The following is a 22,500-nucleotide window of genomic DNA, read 5'->3' on the forward strand; positions in this document are numbered from 1 at the left end:
CACAAACAAACCCCTCATAACTAAATACAGCCACCGACTTCCTCCCAACCAAAGTCATGAAAACCCACTGACTTTCTACCACAGCCCAGTACTTGGCGCCTTCAATGTGGGCGTAAATAAACCTGGTAATAACCCACCCAGCACAGCTGCAGCCGAGCATCATGATCAGAGGGGAAACTATAAAAGAATCTCCTAAATTGTTGTGACCTTTTTAGAGAATGTATCTGGGGCCACATAAAATGTCCTCCTTGGTTAACTTGACTCTACTATCCACCTGGGGATGCGGTCAGAGCAGATGCCATCTCCACCTCAGCCCCTCTATCATGGGATTTAATAGGCCATAACAATAAAACAGGCATATTAAACCAGCCCAGGGGAAATCAACAGTGCTGTGGGCTGGACTGTGGAGGGCTGGGAAGGACAGGGAGGACAGAGAAGGACGGTGGAGGACGGGGGAGGAGGGGGAGGACAGAGAAGGACGGTGGAGGACGGGGAGTGACGGGGGAGGAGGGGGAGGACGGGGAGTGACGGGGGAGGAAGGGGAGTGACAGGGGAGGATGGGGAGGACGGGGGAGGAGGGGGAGGACGGGGAGTGATGGGGGAGGACGGGGAGTGACAGGGGAGGACGGGGAGTGACGGGGGAGGACGGGGAGTGACAGGGGAGGAGGGGGAGGACGGGGAGTGACAGGGGAGGACGGGGAGTGACGGGGAGGACGGGTGTGACGTGTGACGGGGGAGGATGGGGTGTGACGGGGGAGGACGGGGGAGGATGGGGAGTGACGGGGGAGGACGGGGAGTGACGGGGAGTGACGGGGAGGAGGGGGAGGACGGGGAGTGAAAGGGGAGGGGGAGGGGGAGGACGGGGAGTGACGGGGAGGACGGGGGAGGACGGGGAGGAGGGGAGTGACAGGGGGGAGGGGGGAGTGACGGGGAGGGGAGGACGGGGAGTGACGGGGGAGGACGGGGAGTGACAGGGGAGGAGGGGGAGGACGGGGAGGAGGGGAAGGGGGAGGACGGGGAGGACGGGGAGTGACAGGGGAGGAGGGGGAGGACGGGGAGTGACGGGGGGGAGGAGGGGGAAGGACGGGGAGGAGGGGAGGACGGGGAGTGACAGGGGAGGAGGGGGAGGGGGACGGGGGAGTGACGGGGGAGGAGGAGGAGGGGACGGGGAGTGACGGGGAGGAGGAGGAGGACGGGGAGTGACAGGGGAGGGAGGGGGATGAGGGGGGGAGGATGGGGGGGAGTGACAGGGGAGGACGGGGGAGGAGGGGGAGGACGGGGGAGGACAGGGGAGGAGGGGGGAGGAGGGGGAGGACGGGGAGGATGGGGAGTGACGGGGAGGAGGGGGAGGAGGAGGACGGGGAGTGACAGGGGAGGAGGGGGAGGAGGAGGAGGACGGGGAGTGACGGGGGGAGGAGGAGGAGGAGGACAGGGGGGGGGGGAGGACAGGGGAGGACGGGGGAGGAGGAGGAGGACGGGGAGTGACGGGGGAGGAGGAGGAGGGGGAGGAGGGGGAGGACGGGGAGTGACGGGGAGGAGGGGGAGGGGGAGGGGGGGAGGACGGGGGAGGGAGGGGGGAGGGGAGGACGGGGGAGGACAGGGGAGGGGAGGAGGGGGAGGACGGGGAGTGACGGGGAGGAGGAGGAGGACGGGGAGTGACGGGGAGGAGGAGGAGGACGGGGAGGAGTGACAGGGGGAGGAGGGGAGGAGGGGGAGGAGGGGGGAGGAGGGGGGAGGGGAGGAGGGGGGGAGGAGGGGGGAGGGACGGGGAGTGACAGGGGAGGAAGGGGGAGGGGGGGGGAGGAGGAGGACGGGGAGTGACAGGGGAGGACGGGGGAGGAGGGGGAGAACGGGGAGTGACGGGGGAGGAGGGGGAGGACGGGGAGTGACGGGGGGGGAGGAGGGGAGGAGGAGGACGGGGAGTGACAGGGGAGGAGGTGGAGGGCGGGGAGTGACTGGGGAGGATGGGGGAGGAGGGGGAGGACTGACAAGACGGAGGACAAGGAAGGACAGGGTGGATGGGGGAGGACAGGGAGGACGGGGAAGGACGGGGTCGATACAGTGAGATGCAGAAGGGCCTAATTTGAAACTTTCTCTCTCACTACCTCCTCTCCTTTCCTTTCCTTCTCTCTCTTCATCTGCCTGTTGTCTGATCAGATTAGTTACGACTAATTCTCTAAACAAAGGCAGTGAGAAGGAGTGCACTGTTAAGGAGTGGGAAGTTGTGTGTGAGATGTGTGTGTGTGTGTGTGTGTGTGTGTGTGTGTGTGTGTGTGTGTGTGTGTGTGTGTTTGTGCACGCATGTGTGTGTGTGTGTGTGTGTGGTTATCAGGAACAGTGTGTGTTTGTAGATATAGAACTGTCACGACTTCCGCCGAAGTCGGTCCCTCTCCTTGTTCGGGCGGAGTTCGGCGGTCGACGTCACCGATCTTCTAGCCATCACTGATCCATTTTTCATTTTCCATTGGTTTTGTCTTGTCTTCCTTCACACTTGGTTCCAATTCCATCAATTCCATGTTGTGTATTTAACCCTCTGTTTCCCCTCATGTCCTTGTCGGAGATTGTTTGATTGTATGTGATGTGCTATTTACTGTTAGTGTGCGATGGGTTTTTGTACCCACTTTTGTTACTTTGTACATTTTGGTTTTTGGAGTTTCGTCATTTATTAAACGACTCTATACCAAGTTGGTTCTCCTGCGCCTGACTTTCCTGCCACCAACACGCAGCCCTTACAAGAACACTGTGCTCCTTCCAGCTGTGCTCTTAGCTTTAAGACAAGGATTCAAGTCTCATTCCCTAAACCACTCACTGTCTCCACTATGAGCTGTCGTAAACTGTGTCTACACACAATCCAACATTCCACTTTTTCTATGTCAGTTTTTCCAGCTTTTCTAAAGTCAACTTCAGGACTGGAATTGAGAGTCATTTTTTCACATTTTGAATTTGTATTTAATTTTGCTTCCTTAATTGACTGCCTTCAGTTGGACTGCCTTCAGTCCCATTATACATTTCAAGCATTTTACACTAATAAACCTAATATTTTTTCCAAATCTATCGCCTGTGATTTGGTATTAATTTCTTGCTTCACTACACAATGCGACAGATTCTCAAAAATGTATTGTGGGAATGTAGGTACATTTTCATAAACAAAGAAATGCCAAAGTGCCAGCTGTGCAGGCAAATAAACAAGAATAACACCTAGCATCATGGTACACAATAAACCAAAGGAGGGAAAGAAATAACAGACTATGGTTGACAGATGAGGGGAAAAGGGGAGAGAGAATGAGAAGGGGAGAGATAATGAGAAGGGGAGAGAGGGAGAATGGGAGAGGGGGAGAGAGGGAGAATGGGAGAGGGGGAGAAGAGGAGAGGGGTAGAAGGAGAGAGGGAGAATGGGAGAATGGGAGAGGGGGAGAAGGGGAGAGGGGGAGAAGAGGGGTAGAAGGAGAGAGGGAGAAGAGAAGAGGGAGAATGGGAGAGGGGGAGAGAGGGAGAATGGGAGAGGGGTAGAAGGATAGAGGGAGAATGGGAGAGGGGGAGAAGAAGAGAGGGGTAGAAGGAGAGAGGGAGAAGGGAAGAGGGAGAGAGGGAGAATGGGAGAGGGGGAGAGAAGGAGAATGGGAGAGGGGGAGAGGGAGAATGGGAGAGGGGGAGAAGAGGAGAGGGGTAGAAGGAGAGAGGGAGAAGGGAAGAGGGAGAGAGGGAGAATGGGAGAGGGGGAGAGAAGGAGAATGGGAGAGGGGGAGAATGGGAGCGAGGGAGAAGGGAAGAGGGAGAATGTGAGAGGGGGAGAGAGCCTTCCCTCTGACACAGATGAGACAGATGTTAGCAACTCCCACAGCATATAACACACTGCCTCTAGCCCCACTCAGACACACACACACACACACACACACACACACACACACACACACACACACACACACACACACACACACACACACACACACACACACACACACACACACACACACACACACACACACACACACACACACACACACACACACACACACATACATATACAAAAACATACACACAGTGTCAGTGTGGGTTTGATTCAAACGCCTCTCTAAATATGTTATTTAGATGGGGAAATGGGGGTTGGAGATGTGTTAATATGGCCCTGCAGTGGTGTAACTTCCCCCAGTCAGAGGGGAGATAGAGGGGAAGCTGGACTAATCCCTGGCTTTAGCCGGAAACGGGATTGTGATGGTGATGGGGACAGGAGGGGGATACCTTCATAGGTATACTAGCTACAGGTCTTCTAACGACAACACTGATGAGAAAATTACACCCAGGGAGGCCCTGTGTGTGCATTATTCGAGTCACAAGCAAGCCTCAAGTCGAGTCCCAAGTAGAACGGATCGAGCCTTCGAGTCATGTCCAAGTCCTGCATTCTGAGAGCAAGTCCAGTCGAGTCCCAAGTAGAACAGACCGAGCCTCGAGTCATGTCCAAGTCCTGCATTCCGAGAGCAAGTCCAGTCGAGTCAGAAGTTTTTTCAAGTCTCAATTCAATATTGACTTGTTCTACTACAAATATGTGTATATTTATTGAGCCTACCAGATAGTCCTTTTCATTATTTTGTATATAACACATTTTGATTATGTAATAATTAATTTGAACAACAAATTCCAAATGCAAGCTTCATAAGTAAATTATCATTTTCATGCAATTTTGACATACCAAAAGATCAGTAGCTAGGCCTATGCTTGTAATTATTGATTGATGCCTCATTGCTGGTGAGCTTACAAAGTAACCAATGAATATTGTTGATCCCCAAACAGGTTTTTACAGCTATATATTTATGGATGGCAATCTTCTCTTCCTACAAATTGATGATTGCGCTGCTGCGCCCCCCCCATCATGACAGCCATAAACGCTGATGCATTTTCAAAATTCAAGATACAGAAATACACTGTGTTTTACACATGCATTTGTAGCTAAAAGTCACTCATGTTAGCAGCCAATATGAATTAGGGATATCATGTCACTTCTCTGGAGTCCAGATCAAGCAGAATCATATGGCCCTGTATGCAGTGGATGTTGCAGGGTAGGGTGGAAGGCATGGTCTGTCTGCACCAGGGGCTTTTGGAGGGCCTCCTGCCAGAAGAATGCTCGTTGCCAACTAGCACTTTTCTTCCTTACAAATAGGCTACCAGAATGTTACATCTTCATCCCATAATATTGAAGGCAGTGCGATGTTACAGCTACATTTAGACATCTAGCAACCCAAACTAGGTCTATCTGAAATATGAAAATGATCAATGAAATCACCAGGTAGCCTATTGTTGTTCTGGCAAAGATGCCTCTGTAGTTGATTTCTAAACTGTATTTTATATTGATAATATAAAGGTAGGCCTACTCCATACTACTCTGGTTTTGTCAGGCGTTTTGAAGACTGCTTTCTGGTCACTCATCTCTGGATATGCGGGAATGCCTTTGCGCGCCAATTCTGATGACTGGTCATTGGTCAACAATGAAGACGTGCACGTTTTTGGTTCTGAATTACAGATAAGATGTTTTTTGCGACAATAATTTATTGTAACACTTTTGCAATACAGTATGCTTATATTACAACCAGACCAAACCGCAAAACACCAGTCTCAACTGCTGGCCTTCTAGGCAGAGTTGCAAAGAAAAAGCCATATCTCAGACGGGCCAACAAAAAGAAAAGATTAAGATGGGCAAAAAAAACATAGTCGCCTCTTCACTGTTGACGTTGAGACTTGTGTTTTGCGGGTACTATTTAATGAAGCTGACAGTTGAGGACATGTGAGGCGTCTGTTTCTCAAACTAGACACTCTAATGTACTTGTCCTCTTGCTCAGTTGTGCACCGGGGCCTCCCACTCCTCTTTCTATTCTCTCACTCCTATTCAGTTTGCTCTGTTCTGTGAAGGGAGTAGTACACAGCGTTGTATGAGATCTTCAGTTTCTTGGCAATTTCTTGCATGGAATAGCCTTACTTTCTCAGAACAAGAATAGACTGATGAGTTTCAGAAGACAGTTCTTTGTTTCTGGCCATTTTGAGCCTGTAATCGAAATCACAAATGCTGATGCTCCAGATACTCAACTTGTCTAAAGAAGGCCAATTTTATTACTTCTTTAATCAGAACAACAGTTTTCAGCTGTGCTAACATGATTACAAAAGGGTTTTCTAATGATCAATCAGCCTTTTAAAATGATAAACTTGGATTAGATAACACAACGTGCCATTGGAACACAGGAGTGATGGTTGCTGATAATGGGCCCTGTACGCCTATGTAGATATTCCATTAAAAATCAGCCGTTTACAGCTGCAGTAGTCATTTACAACTTTAATAATGTCTACACTGTATACTTTCTGATGTTTGATGTTATTTCAATGGACAAAAATGTGCTTTTCTTACAAAAACAAGAACATTTCTAAGGGGCCCCAAACTTTTGAACGGTTATGTATATGAAAAGTATGTATTTTTCCCATTCAGTTTCACACGAGTGACCCCCCCCCAAAACCTTCTCACTTTGATAACCACTTCCCTAGCTCACCTGACCTGTGTTGAGTGACAGTTTGCTGGTCCAATCAGAAGGCCCGAGTGTGCGTTTCACTAGAAAAGCTGTTGCACGATTGTTTTTGCAAGTCAATGCTGCTGCTACTGTGTCTGGCTGCTGTTATTTTATATTATATCATGTCCAAGTCATGTGACTCTAGTCCACACCTCTGGTGTGTTCATAGCAGTGTGTGTGAAGGGCAATACATCCATACAGCATGGACCTTGTGTTCCACAGCATAGCTTTTTAATTACTTTAGAGGAAGACCCTCAGGTCTCTCAATGTCAGAACAATCATTCCAGAGGACAGGGCACTAGGATAAGTAATTAGGTGGATTGACTGTTGTGACATATCGAGCCATGTCTTTGTTCTCCTGATTCCTATGTCCTACAGTACATAGGAATATGGAGTACAGTACAGTACAGTACAGTACAGTACAGTACAGTACAGTACAGTACAGTACATAGGAATATAGAGTACAGTACAGTACATAGGAATATGGAGTACAGTACAGTACAGTACATAGGAATATGGAGTACAGTACATTACAGTACAGTACATAGGAATATGGAGTACAGTACATATGGAGGACAGACACACAGGCAATCCCACAATGCAGCAGCAGCTTAACCTCTCCTTTGTCTAGGGTTCTGATAGCAAGTCTTCTATTCTGAGACAGCCTTTGTCTTTCAGGGAGAGAATGAATAAGCCCCCTTTTTTTAAATATACAGTTACACCTACCTATTCTGATAAATGTGTCATTTTGAGATCTGAAGGCCATTGTGATGATCTGTTTTCTTTGCTGTTTTGATTGTGGTTCAGTATTGCAGTATTATAATCCTATGGTTAATGCAAGTCAAGATAAAGCTTCTAAACGTTTCCCTTGAACGCTGAACTAATTCAAACACCGGAGACATGCAGTAGATACAGTTGAAGTTGGAAGTTTACATACACCTTAGCCAAATACATTTAAACTCAGTTATTCACAATTCCTGACATTTAATCCTAGTAAAAAGACCCTGTCTAAGGTCAGTTAGGATCACCACTTCATTTTAAGAATGTGAAATGTCAGAATAATAGTAGAGAGAATTATTTATTTTAGCTTTTATTTCTTTCATCACAATCCCAGTGGGTCAGAGGTTTTACATACACTCAATTAGTATTTGGTAGCATTGCCTTTAAATTGTTTAACTTGTGTCAAACATTTCAGGTAGCCTTCGACAAGCTTCCCACAATAAGTTAGGTGAATTTTGGCCCATTTCTCCTGACGGAGCTGGTGCAACTGAGTCAGGTTTGTAGGCCTCCTTGCTCGCAAACACTTTTTCAGTTCTGCCCACACATTAACTATGGGATTGAGGTCAGGGCCTTGTGATGGCCACTCCAATACCTTGACTTGGTCATTGTCCATTTGGAAGACCCATTTGCGACCAAGCTTTAACATCCTGACTGATGTCTTGAGATGTTGCTTCAATATATCCACATAATTTTCCCCCCTCATGATGCCATCTATTTTATGAAGTGCACCAGTTCCTCCTGCAGCAAAGCACCCCCACAACATGATGCTGCCACCCCCATGCTTCACAGTTGGGATGGTATTCTTTGGCTTGCAAGCCTCCCCCTTTTTCCTCCAAACATAATGAAAATTCACCCGTAGTTGACAACATATTGAACTAGTGGGATATTTGGTTCAGTGCAAGGTTGTAACAGGGAGCTCACCGTTACACAAGAGGTAGTGTTTCAGTGAATAAGTAACCTTGTCTGAGACCTGGAGACTTGCATTAGCTCCCTGAGCTAATAGCTTGAGCTTTGCGGGTTAACAGTCTTGTCACGTGAAGGAGAGCTGGGTTTTAACCTAGTCGGTCACATGATCACAGCAAAGTCACATTACCTCTCACCCTAAACATTACCTCATTCTCCCCTTCCCTCTACACTCCCCCCAACACTCTCCAATCCTTCTCCCCTTCCCCTCTACACTCCCCCAACACTCTCCAATCCTTCTCCCCTCCCCCCAACACTCTCCAATCCTTCTCCCCTTCCCCTCTACACTCCCCTCTACACTCCCCCAACACTCTCCAATCCTTCTCCCTTCCCTCTACACTCCCCCAACACTCTCCAATCATTCTCCCCTTCCCCTCTACACTCCCCCAACACTCTCCTTCTCCCCTTCCCCTCTACACTCCCCTCTACACTCTCCAATCCCCATCCCCTCTACACTCCCCTCTACACTCCCCCAACACTCTCCTTCTCCCCTTCCCCTCTGCACTCCCCCAACACTCTCCTTCTCCCCTTCCCCTCTACACTCCCCTCTACACTCTCCAATCCTTCTCCCCTTCCCCTCTACACTCCCCCAACACTCTCCTTCTCCCCTTCCCCTCTACACTCCCCTCTACACTCTCCAATCCCCATCCCCTCTACACTCCCCTCTACACTCCCCCAACACTCTCCTTCTCCCCTTCCCCTCTACACTCCCCTCTACACTCCCCCAACACTCTCCTTCTCCCCTTCCCCTCTACACTCCCCCAACACTCTCCTTCTCCCCTTCCCTCTACACTCCCCTCTACACTCCCCCAACACTCTCCTTCTCCCCTTCCCCTCTACACTCCCCTCTACACTCCCCCAACACTCTCCAATCATTCTCCCCTTCCCCTCTACACTCCCCCAACACTCTCCAATCCTTCTCCCCTTCCCCTCTACACTCCCCCAACACTCTCCAATCCTTCTCCCCTTCCCCTCTACACTCCCCCAACACTCTCCAATCCTTCTCCCCTTCCCCTCTACACTCCCCCCTCTACACCCCCTCTACACTCCCCCAACACTCTCATTCTCCCCTTCCCCTCTACACTCCCCCAACACTATCCAATCCTTCTCCCCTTCCCCTCTACACTCCCCTCTACACTCTCCAATCCTTCTCCCCTTCCCCTCTACACTCCCCCAACACTCTCCTTCTCCCCTTCCCCTCTACACTCCCCTCTACACTCTCCAATCCTTCTCCCCTTCCCCTCTACACTCCCTCTACACTCTCCAATCCTTCTCCCCTTCTCCTCTACACTCCCCCAACACTCTCCTTCTCCCCTTCCCCTCTACACTCCCCTCTACACTCTCCAATCCTTCTCCCCTTCCCTCTACACTCCCCTCTACACTCTCAATCCTTCTCCCCTTCTCCTCTACACTCCCCCAACACTCTCCTTCTCCCCTTCCCCTCTACACTCCCCTCTACACTCTCCAATCCTTCTCCCCTTCCCCTCTACACTCCCCCCAACACTCTCCTTCTCCCCTTCCCCTCTACACTCCCCTCTACACTCTCCAATCCCCATCCCCTCTACACTCCCCTCTACACTCCCCCAACACTCTCCTTCTCCCCTTCCCCTCTACAGTCCCCTCTACACTCCCCCAACACCCTCCTTCTCCCCTTCCCCTCTACACTCCCCCAACACTCTCCTTCTCCCCTTCCCCTCTACACTCCCCTCTACACTCCCCCAACACTCTCCTTCTCCCCTTCCCCTCTACACTCCCCTCTACACTCTCCAATCCCCATCCCCTCTACACTCCCCCTCTACACTCCCCCCAACACTCTCCTTCTCCCCTTCCCCTCTACACTCCCCCAACACTCTCCTTCTCCCCTTCCCCTCTACACTCCCCTCTACACTCTCCAATCCTTCTCCCCTTCCCCTCTACACTCCCCCAACACTCTCCTTCTCCCCTTCCCCTCTACACTCCCCTCTACACTCTCCAATCCCCATCCCCTCTACACTCCCCTCTACACTCCCCCAACACTCTCCTTCTCCCCTTCCCCTCTACACTCCCCTCTACACTCCCCCAACACTCTCCTTCTCCCCTTCACCTCTACACTCCCCCCAACACTCCCTTCTCCCCTTCCCCTCTACACTCCCCTCTACACTCCCCCCAACACTCCCTTCTCCCCTTCCCCTCTACACTCCCCCCAACACTCTCCAATCCCCATCCCCTCTACACTCCCCTCTACACTCCCCCAACACCCTCCTTCTCCCTTCCCCTCTACACTCCCCTCTACACTCCCCCAACACTCCCTTCTCCCCTTCCCCTCTGCACTCCCCCAACACTCTCCTTCTCCCCTTCCCCTCTACACTCCCCTCTACACTCCCCCAACACTCCTTCTTCCCTTCCCCTCTACACTCCCCTCTACACTCTCCAATCCCCATCCCCTCTACACTCCCCTCTACACTCCCCAACACTCTCCTTCTCCCCTTCCCCTCTACACTCCCCCAACACTCTCCTTCTCCCCTTCCCCTCTACACTCCCTCTACACTCTCCAATCCCCATCCCCTCTACACTCCCCTCTACACTCCCCCAACACTCTCCTTCTCCCCTTCCCCTCTACACTCCCCTCTACACTCCCCCAACACTCTCCTTCTCCCCTTCCCCTCTACACTCCCCCCAACACTCTCCTTCTCCCCTTCCCCTCTACACTCCCCTCTACACTCCCCCAACACTCTCCTTCTCCCCTTCCCCTCTACACTCCCCTCTACACTCCCCCCAACACTCTCCTTCTCCCTTCCCCTCACTCCCTCTACACTCTCCAATCCCCATCCCCTCTACACTCCCTCTACACTCCCCCAAACACTCTCCTTCTCCCCTTCCCCTCTACACTCCCCTCTACACTCCCCAACACTCTCCTTCTCCCTTCCCTCTACACTCCCCCCAACACTCTCCTTCTCCCCTTCCCCTCTACACTCCCCTCTACACTCCCCCAACACTCTCCTTCTCCCCTTCCCCTCTACCTCCCCTCTACACTCCCCCAACACTCTCCTTCTCCCTTCCCCTCTACACTCCCTCTACACTCTCCAATCCCCATCCCTCTACACTCCCCTCTACACTCCCCCAACACTCTCCTTCTCCCTTCCCCTACACTCCCCTCTACACTCCCCCAACACTCTCCTTCTCCCCTTCCCTCTACACTCCCCCAACACTCTCCTTCTCCCCTTCCCCTCTACACTCCCCTACACTCCCCCAACACTCTCCTTCTCCCCTTCCCCTCTACACTCCCCTCTACACTCTCCAATCCCCATCCCCTCTACACTCCCTCTACACTCCCCCAACACTCTCCTTCTCCCCTTCCCTCTACACTCTCCCCAACACTCTCCTTCTCCCCTTCCCCTCTACACTCCCCTCTACACTCTCAAATCCTTCTCCCCTTCCCATCTACACTCCCCCCAACACTCTCCTTCTCCCCTTCCCCTCTACACTCCCTCTACACTCTCCAATCCCCATCCCCTCTTCCCCTCTACACTCCCCCAACACTCTCCTTCTCCCCTTCCCCTCTACACTCCCCTCTACACTCCCCCAACACTCTCCTTCTCCCCTTCCCCTCTACACTCCCCCAACACTCTCCTTCTCCCCTTCCCCTCTACACTCCCCTCTACACTCCCCCAACACTCTCCTTTTCCCCATCCCCTCTACACTCCCTCTACACTCCCCCAACACTCTCCTTCTCCCCTTCCCCTCTACACTCCCCCCAACACTCTCCTTCTCCCCTTCCCCTCTACACTCCCTCTACACTCCCCCAACATTCTCCTTCTCCCCATCCCCTCTACACTCCCCTCTACACTCTCAGTCCCCATCCCTCTACACTCCCCTCTACACTCCCCCAACACTCTCCTTCTCCCCTTCCCTTCTACACTCCCCCAACACTCTCCTTCTCCCCTTCCCTCTACACTCCCCTCTACACTCTCCAATCCTTCTCCCTTCCCCTCTACACTCCCCCAACACTCTCCTTCTCCCCTTCCCCTCTACACTCTCCCTCTACACTCTCAATCCCCATCCCCTCTACACTCCCCTCTACACTCCCCCAACACTCTCCTTCTCCCTTCCCCTCTACACTCCCCTCTACACTCCCCCAACACTCTCCTTCTCCCTTCCCCTCTACACTCCCCCAACACTCTCCTTCTCCCTTCCCCTCTACACTCCCCTCTACACTCCCCCAACACTCTCCTTCTCCCCTTCCCCTCTACACTCCCCTCTACACTCCCCCAACACTCTCCAATCATTCTCCCTTCCCCTCTACACTCCCCCAACACTCCAATCCTTCTCCCCTTCCCCTCTACACTCCCCCAACACTCTCCAATCCTTCTCCCTTCCCCTCTACACTCCCCCAACACTCTCCAATCCTTCCCTTTCCCCTCTACACTCCCTCTACACCCCCTCTACACTCCCCCAACACTCTCATTCTCCCCTTCCCCTACACTCCCCCAACACTATCCAATCCTTCTCCCCTTCCCCTCTACACTCCCCTCTACACTCTCCAATCCTTCTCCCCTTCCCCTCTACACTCCCCCAACACTCTCATTCTCCCCTTCCCTCTACCTCCCTCTACACTCTCCAATCCTTCTCCCTTCCCCTCTACACTCCCCCAACACTCTCCTTCTCCCCTTCCCCTCCCCTCTACTCCCCCCAACACTCTCCAATCCTTCTCCCCTTCCCCTCTACACTCCCCTCTACACTCTCCAATCCTTCTCCCCTTCCCCTCTACACTCCCCCAACACTCTCCTTCTCCCCTTCCCCTCTACACTCCCCTCTACACTCTCCAATCCTTCTCCCCTTCCCCCTCTACACTCCCCTCTACACTCTCCAATCCTTCTCCCCTTCTCCTCTACACTCCCCCAACACTCTCCTTCTCCCCTTCCCCTCTACACTCCCCCAACACTCTCCTTCTCCCCTTCCCCTCTACACTCCCTCTACACTCTCCAATCCTTCTCCCCTTCCCCTCTACACTCCCCCAACACTCTCCTTCTCCCCTTCCCCTCTACACTCCCCTCTACACTCTCAATCCCCATCCCCTCACTCCCCCTCTACACTCCCCCAACACTCTCCTTCTCCCCTTCCCCTCTACACTCCCCTCTACACTCCCCCAACACTCTCCTTCTCCCCTTCACCCTCTACACTCCCCCAACACTCTCCTTCTCCCCTTCCCCTCTACCTCCCCTCTACACTCCCCCAACACTCTCCTTCTCCCCTTCACCTCTACACTCCCCTCTACACTCTCAATCCCCATCCCCTCTACACTCCCCTCTACACTCCCCCAACACCCTCCTTCTCCCCTTCCCCTCTACACTCCCCTCTACACTCCCCCAACACTCTCCTTCTCCCCTTCCCCTCTACACTCCCCCAACACTCTCCTTCTCCCCTTCCCCTCTACACTCCCCTCTACACTCCCCCAACACTCTCCTTCTCCCCTTCCCCTCTACACTCCCCTCTACACTCTCCAATCCCCATCCCCTCTACACTCCCCCTACACTCCCCCAACACTCTCCTTCTCCCCTTCCCCTCTGCACTCCCCCAACACTCTCCTTCTCCCCTTCCCCTCTACACTCCCCTCTACACTCTCCAATCCTTCTCCCCTTCCCCTCTACACTCCCCCAACACTCTCCTTCTCCCTTCCCCTCTACACTCCCCTCTACACTCTCCAATCCCCATCCCCTCTACACTCCCCTCTACACTCCCCCAAACACTCTCCTTCTCCCCTTCCCCTCTACACTCCCTCTACACTCCCCCCAACACTCTCCTTCTCCCCTTCCCCTCTACACTCCCCCAACACTCTCCTTCTCCCCTTCCCCTCTACACTCCCCTCTACACTCCCCCCCCTCTGCACTCTCCTTCTCCCCTTCCCCTCTACACTCCCCTCTACACTCCCCCCAACACTCTCCTTCTCCCCTTCCCCTCTACACTCCCCTCTACACTCTCAATCCCCATCCCCTCTACACTCCCCTCTACACTCCCCCAACACTCTCCTTCTCCCCTTCCCCTCTACACTCCCCTCTACACTCCCCCAACACTCTCCTTCTCCCCTTCCCCTCTACACTCCCCCAACACTCTCCTTCTCCCCTTCCCCTCTACACTCCCCTCTACACTCCCCCAACACTCTCCTTCTCCCCTTCCCCTCTACACTCCCCTCTACACTCTCCAATCCCCATCCCCTCTACACTCCCCTCTACACTCCCCCCCAACACTCTCCTTCTCCCCTTCCCCTCTACACTCTCCCCAACACTCTCCTTCTCCCTTCCCCTCTACACTCCCCTCTACACTCTCAATCCTTCTCCCCTTCCCCTCTACACTCCCCCAACACTCTCCTTCTCCCCTTCCCCTCTACACTCCCTCTACACTCTCCAATCCCCATCCCTCTACACCCCTCTACACTCCCCCAACACTCTCCTTCTCCCCTTCCCCTCTACACTCCCCTCTACACTCCCCCCAACACTCTCCTTCTCCCCTTCCCCTCTACACTCCCCCAACACTCTCCTTCTCCCCTTCCCCTCTACACTCCCTCTACACTCCCCCAACACTCTCCTTTTCCCCATCCCCTCTACACTCCACTCTACACTCCCCCAACACTCTCCTTCTCCCCTTCCCCTCTACACTCCCCCAACACTCTCCTTCTCCCCTTCCCCTCTACACTCCCCTCTACACTCTCCAATCCCCATCCCCTCTACACTCCCCTCTACACTCCCCCAACACTCTCCTTCTCCCCTTCCCCTCTACACTCCCCCAACACTCTCCAATCCTTCTCCCTTCCCCTCTACACTCCCCTCTACACTCTCCAATCCTTCTCTCCCCTTCCCCTACACTCCCCCAACACTCTCCTTCTCCCCTTCCCCTCTACACTCCCCTCTACACTCTCCAATCCTTCTCCCCTTCCCCTCTACACTCCCCTCTACACTCTCCAATCCTTCTCCCCTTCTCCTCTACACTCCCCCAACACTCTCCTTCTCCCCTTCCCTCTACACTCCCCTCTACACTCTCCAATCCTTCTCCCCTTCCCCTCTACACTCCCCCAACACTCTCCTTCTCCCCTTCCCTCTACACTCCCCTCTACACTCTCCAATCCCCATCCCCTCTACACTCCCCTCTACACTCCCCCAACACTCTCCTTCTCCCCTTCCCCTCTACAGTCCCCTCTACACTCCCCCAACACTCTCCTTCTCCCCTTCCCCTCTACACTCCCCCAACACTCTCCTTCTCCCCTTCCCCTCAACACCCCCTCTACACTCCCCCAACACTCTCCTTCTCCCTTCCCCTCTACACTCCCCTCTACACTCTCCAATCCCCATCCCCTCTACACTCCCCTCTACACTCCCCCAACACTCTCCTTCTCCCCTTCCCCTCTACACTCCCCCAACAGTCTCCTTCTCCCCTTCCCCTCTACACTCCCCTCTACACTCTCCAATCCTTCTCCCCTTCCCCTCTACACTCCCCCAACACTCTCCTTCTCCCCTTCCCCTCTACACTCCCCTCTACACTCTCCAATCCCCATCCCTCTACACTCCCCTCTACACTCCCCCAACACTCTCCTTCTCCCCTTCCCCTCTACACTCCCCTCTACACTCCCCCCAACACTCTCCTTCTCCCCTTCACCTCTACACTCCCCCAACACTCTCCTTCTTCCCTTCCCCTCTACACTCCCCTCTACACTCCCCCAACACTCTCCTTCTCCCCTTCCCCTCTACACTCCCCTCTACACTCTCCAATCCCCATCCCCTCTACACTCCCCTCTACACTCCCCCAACACCCTCCTTCTCCCCTTCCCCTCTACACTCCCCTCTACACTCCCCCCAACACTCTCCTTCTCCCCTTCCCCTCTACACTCCCCCAACACTCTCCTTCTCCCCTTCCCCTCTACACTCCCCTCTACACTCCCCCCAACACTCTCCTTCTCCCCTTCCCCTCTACACTCCCCTCTACACTCTCCAATCCCCATCCCCTCTACACTCCCTCTACACTCCCCCAACACTCTCCTTCTCCCCTTCCCCTCTGCACTCCCCCAACACTCTCCTTCTCCCCTTCCCCTCTACACTCCCCTCTACACTCTCCAATCCTTCTCCCCTTCCCCTCTACACTCCCCCAACACTCTCCTTCTCCCCTTCCCCTCTACACTCCCCTCTACACTCTCCAATCCCCATCCCTCTACACTCCCCTCTACACTCCCCCAACACTCTCCTTCTCCCCTTCCCCTCTACACTCCCCTCTACACTCCCCCAACACTCTCCTTCTCCCCTTCCCCTCTACACTCCCCCAACACTCTCCTTCTCCCCTTCCCCTCTACACTCCCCTCTACACTCCCCCAACACTCTCCTTCTCCCCTTCCCCTCTACACTCCCCTCTACACTCCCCCAACACTCTCCTTCTCCCCTTCCCCTCTACACTCCCCTCTACACTCTCCAATCCCCATCCCTCTACACTCCCTCTACACTCCCCCAACACTCTCCTTCTCCCCTTCCCCTCTACACTCCCCTCTACACTCCCCCAACACTCTCCTTCTCCCCTTCCCTCTACACTCCCCCCAACACTCTCCTTCTCCCTTCCCTCTACACTCCCCTCTACACTCCCCCAACACTCTCCTTCTCCCCTTCCCCTCTACACTCCCCTCTACACTCTCCAATCCCCATCCCCTCTACACTCCCTCTACACTCCCCCAACACTCTCCTTCTCCCCTTCCCCTCTACACTCTCCCCAACACTCTCCTTCTCCCCTTCCCTCTACACTCCCCTCTACACTCTCCAATCCTTCTCCCCTTCCCCTCTACACTCCCCCCAACACTCTCCTTCTCCCCTTCCCCTCTACACTCCCCTCTACACTCTCCAATCCCCATCCCCTCTACACTCCCCTCTACACTCCCCCAACACTCTCCTTCTCCCTTCCCCTCTACACTCCCCTCTACACTCCCCCAACACTCTCCTTCTCCCCTTCCCCTCTACACTCCCCCAACACTCTCCTTCTCCCCTTCCCCTCTACACTCCCCTCTACACTCCCCCAACACTCTCCTTTTCCCCATCCCCTCTACACTCCCCTCTACACTCCCCCCAACACTCTCCTTCTCCCCTTCCCCTCTACACTCCCCCAACACTCTCCTTCTCCCCTTCCCCTCTACACTCCCCTCTACACTCCCCCAACACTCTCCTTCTCCCCATCCCCTCTACACTCCCCTCTACACTCTCCAATCCCCATCCCCTCTACACTCCCCTCTACACTCCCCCCAAACACTCTCCTTCTCCCCTTCCCCTCTACACTCCCCCAACACTCTCCTTCTCCCTTCCCCTCTACACTCCCCTCTACACTCTCCAATCCTTCTCCCCTTCCCCTCTACACTCCCCCAACACTCTCCTTCTCCCCTTCCCCTCTACACTCCCCTCTACACTCTCCAATCCCCATCCCCTCTACACTCCCCTCTACACTCCCCCAACACTCTCCTTCTCCCCTTCCCCTCTACACTCCCCCAACACTCTCCTTCTCCCCTTCCCCTCTACACTCCCCTCTACACTCCCCCAACACTCTCCTTCTCCCCATCCCCTCTACACTCCCCTCTACACTCCCCCAACACTCTCCTTCTCCCCTTCCCCTCTACACTCCCCCAACACTCTCCTTCTCCCCTTCCCCTCTACACTCCCCTCTACACTCCCCCAACACTCTCCTTCTCCCCATCCCCTCTACACTCCCCTCTACACTCTCCAATCCCCTTCCCCTCTACACTCCCCTCTACACTCCCCTCTACACTCCCCTCTACACTCCCCTCTACACTCTCCTTCTCCCCTTCCCCTCTACACTCCCCCAACACTCTCCTTCTCCCCTTCCCCTCTACACTCCCCCAACACTCTCCTTCTCCCCTTCCCCCTACACTCCCCTCTACACTCCCCTCTACACTCTCCTTCTCCCCTTCCCCTCTACACTCCCCTCTACACTCCCCTCTACACTCTCCAATCCCCTTCCCCTCTACACTCCCCTCTACACTCTCCAATCCCCATCCCACTCATCCCTACTAGTGTAAGTCAACACTGCTGAATCTGCACTAAGCTGTCAGCTCAGCTCTTCATCCAATATTAGATTTTCCCCTTCCACTTCTTTTAGTTTCTTTGCTCTCCAGCTGCAGGGATAAACAGGGCCAGGCCCAGTGGTCCACGTCTGACCAGCAGACCAGGAAAAACATCAATGGGTTGAGTGCTGCAGCCTCGCAGAGAGGAGCTGATCAACTAATCCTTATCTCAGAGTCTGCATCCTCGAGGTGGCCACCACAGCCACTGACACACGACTACAACAATCCCTTACTACATGAATGTAGTAACAGAGAGAGAGAGAGAGAGAGAGGGAGAAAGAGGGAGAGAGAGAAAGAGAGCAAAAGACAGAGCGAGGAAGAGAGATGGAGAAGGAGAGAAAGAGGGAGAGGGAGGGGGGGGATATTGGTGCTAAGGGAAAATGAGGTGTCTTATTGATCTGCTGGAGTGGTTAGACAATCTGTTCGGGGGACAGAGGACCTGACATGAAGGGCATCTCCACACACCATCGGTAGTGTTCAGCAGATCCCCCCCTAACCTGTAAATATGTTATCAGTAACTTCTTATTAGTCCTGATGGAGGATGGAGTAGGACAATTCATCAATCACTAGATATGGCCCCAAGTTTTCTCCTATATACTGCTTCTCCAATGAGTTTAGCTTGGCTTCTGGTCTTAGAACATGTAGACACAATCAATAGGATTTGGTGGACGAGCATGGAGTACGAAGGAATGGGAGGTTTGTTTATGCTTATTGTAGATAAGCTGATACTAGGCCTTTGTTCATAGGGATTTGCTATCGGAGCGTACAAAAAAATGATCCCAACAACCCCTATCTTAGTAAATGGAATACAGCCTGTAGCTATGGTTACAGGTGCATGTGATTCTCTCCTAATACATAGCACTGTGTTCTATGTCATTAATTGTGTGTTTTGTCTCTGATAACATGGGGCTTACAGGAGAAGTACCAAATCCATCACTGCCATCCATTCTACTTTCCGGAAATAGCAGATTGCATGTTTCCAGGCAACAGTGTTTTACACCAAGATCTCAGTGCCGGCCTTAGAACCATCCCACTGGGTACACCGCATCATTTCAATGTGGAAATGTGAGTCATTTTTAGTTGATCAGTAATATTTCAATATTAATTCACCCACTCAAAACGACAGCCAGAAGTTTGCTGAATCTCCAGTGTGTTTTCACTATGCTTTCAACTATCTAAAAGCACAACCAAATTCCAATGGAAAAACAATGTTAGATTGTTTGTTTAGTTGTCATGTAAATGTATAATCACTGCACTTTCATTCATTTAAAAGCTAAACAAAGATCAAATGGGAATACAATGACAGATGTTTTGTATATATTGTACAACGGGAACAAGTATGAACATTTAAATGAGATGCATCTAATGCTTGGATAGTTTCATCTGAGCCACTGGTTTAATCCTATTTTCGGTTTAGTTGGAGACGTGAATCCTACATATCATTTGTCTACTTCTTGACAAGTCAACAGGCTATTTACTGTATTGCAAAAGTTATGGTGAGTTGTGTTTGGTTGTCAACTTAACCAAATATCAACATTTGAAGAAGATGTATATTTTGTGCCACTGACTTAGTCTGACTTAATTCATAATTGATGTGTTGGATTCAGGTATCCATATCAAGTTAAAGGACTAAACCAAATCTAATTTTAAACTAACATTAAATAAAGTTTGATTTGATTCAGTGCTGTTCTTTAACAAAATGTGTTGGTTAAAATGGAGACATGAATACAACATTTACATTTTTTAAAATTGAACTAGGCAAGTCAGTTAAGAACAAATTCTTATTTACAATGACGGTCTACCCTGGGCCAAACCCTAACCCGGGACGACACTGGGCCAACTGTGCACCGCCCTATGAGTCTCCCAATCACGGCCGGTTGTGATACAGCCTGGAATCGAACCAGAGTCTGTAGTGACACCTCTAGCACTGAGGTACAAACCCTAGGCCTACAGCAGCGGAGACTGCTGAGGGGAAGACGGCTCACAATAATGTCTGGAACAGAGCTAATGCAATGGCAGCAAACACCTGGAAACCATGGAAACCATGTGTTTAATGTATTTGATACCGTTCCACTGATTCCGCTCCAGTCATTACCATGAGCCCATCCTCCACAATTAAGGTGCCACCAACCTCCTGGGGCCTTTAGTATACAGAATGTATTGTCTATTTTTTGTTAAACCCTGGGTTGAATTGAAACTATAGCTGTTGATGACTTTTTCAAATGCTAAATAGGCCTAGGACGTCCCCTTTCCAACAAGTCAGTTCGTCAAGTTTCTGCCCTGCTAGAGCTGCCCCGGTCGACTGTAAGTGCTGTTAATGTGAAGTGGAAACATCTAGGAGCAAGAACAGCTCAGCCGTGAAGTGGTAGACCACACAAGCTCACAGAAAAGGAACGCAGAGTGCTGAAGCGCGTAGTGCGTAAAAATCTTCTATCCTCCTCTTCTAGCCTTTGGAAGCAAGCATGAAATGGGTTTCCATGGCCGAGCAGCCGCACATACATGTAAGCCTAAGATCACCATGCACAATGCCAAGTGTCTGCGGTAGTGGTGTAATGCTCTCCGCCATTGGACTCTGGAGCAATGGAAACGTGTTCTCTGCAGTCCGACAGACGAATCTGAGTTTGAAGAAGAACGCTACCTGCCCGAATGCATAGTGCCAACTGTAAAGTTTGTTGGAGGAGGAATACTGGTATGGGGCTATTTTTCATGCTTCGGGCTCATTTCTCTTTTCAGTGAAGGGAAATCTTAATCATCCTAGATGATTCTGTGCCTCCAACTTTGTGGCAACAGTTTAGGGAAGGCCCTTTCCTGTTTCAGCATGACAATACCCCTGTGCACAAGGGCCTGAACAGAAATGGTTTTTCGAAATTGGTGTGGAAGAACTTGACCGGCCTGTACAGAGGCCTGACCTCAGCCCCATCAAACACCTTTGGGATGAATTGGAACGCCGACTGCGAGCCAGGCCTAATCGCCCAACATCAGTGCCCGACCTCACTAATGCTCTTGTGGCTGAAAAGCATGTCCCTGCAGCAATGTTCCAACATCTAGTGGAAAGCCTTCCCAGAAGAGTGGAGGCTGTTATAGCAGCAAAGTGGGGACCAACTCCATATTAATGCCCATGATTTTGTAATGAGATGTTCGATGAGCAGGTGTCCACATACTTTAGTGTAGTGTTCTATAATAGTTAGAATGTAATTTGCTACATCAAGTTGGTGAGAGTGCAACATTGTTGCCACTTCTTTTATGTCCATGCAACATTCTGACAGAAGCATGCAACAATGTTGTAAAAATGTAGGGCATTACATTTCATTTGCTCTGTTAAACCCGTTAAACCTACCCTTTGGAATGACTTCGATAGCAACAGTGAATCTATTTCGTTATTAATAGATCTCTCAATAATTATTATCACGATAGCACATTTGTAGTCAGTGACCAGTATCAAAGCTAATCAGAGCTGGGCTTGATTTAAAACCCTGAATGGGAGAACAAATGAATAGATGTAGATAAATCCACTCTCTAGTAGTAGGAGTAGCCTGTGTTTTATTTCTGATAATGGATATAGCGTTGAAGATCTGGGCATTGGTACAAATTCAACATATTTTATACAAGGTTTGTCTATGTTGAAAAGTGGTTACCATGATGACATAATTCTGTTTAAAACAGTTTACACTCACTCACTCACTCACTCACTCACTCACTCACTCACTCACTCACTCACTCACTCACACACACACACACTCTCTCTCTCACACACACACACACACACACACACACACACACACACACACACACACACACACACACACACACACACACACACACACACACACACACAGAAAAGGAACAAATGGAGTCTAGTGAAATGTGAAATTCTGTCCAAACACAAAGAGAGAGAGAGACACACACAGAGAAAGAGAGAGAGAGAGAGAGAGCGAAACAGACAGAGAGAGAGAGAGACAGACAGACAGAAAAAGAGAGAGAGAGAGAGCGAAACAGACAGACAGAGAGAGAGAGAGAGAGAGAGACAGACAGACAGAGAGAGAGGGAGAGAGAGACAGACAGAGAGGGAGAGAGAGAGACAGACAGAGAGAGGGAGAGAGAGAGAGAGACAGACAGAGAGAGGGAGAGACC

Source organism: Oncorhynchus tshawytscha, linkage group LG05, assembly GCF_018296145.1.
Source record: "Oncorhynchus tshawytscha isolate Ot180627B linkage group LG05, Otsh_v2.0, whole genome shotgun sequence".
In the NCBI taxonomy this organism is placed as follows: domain Eukaryota; kingdom Metazoa; phylum Chordata; class Actinopteri; order Salmoniformes; family Salmonidae; genus Oncorhynchus; species Oncorhynchus tshawytscha.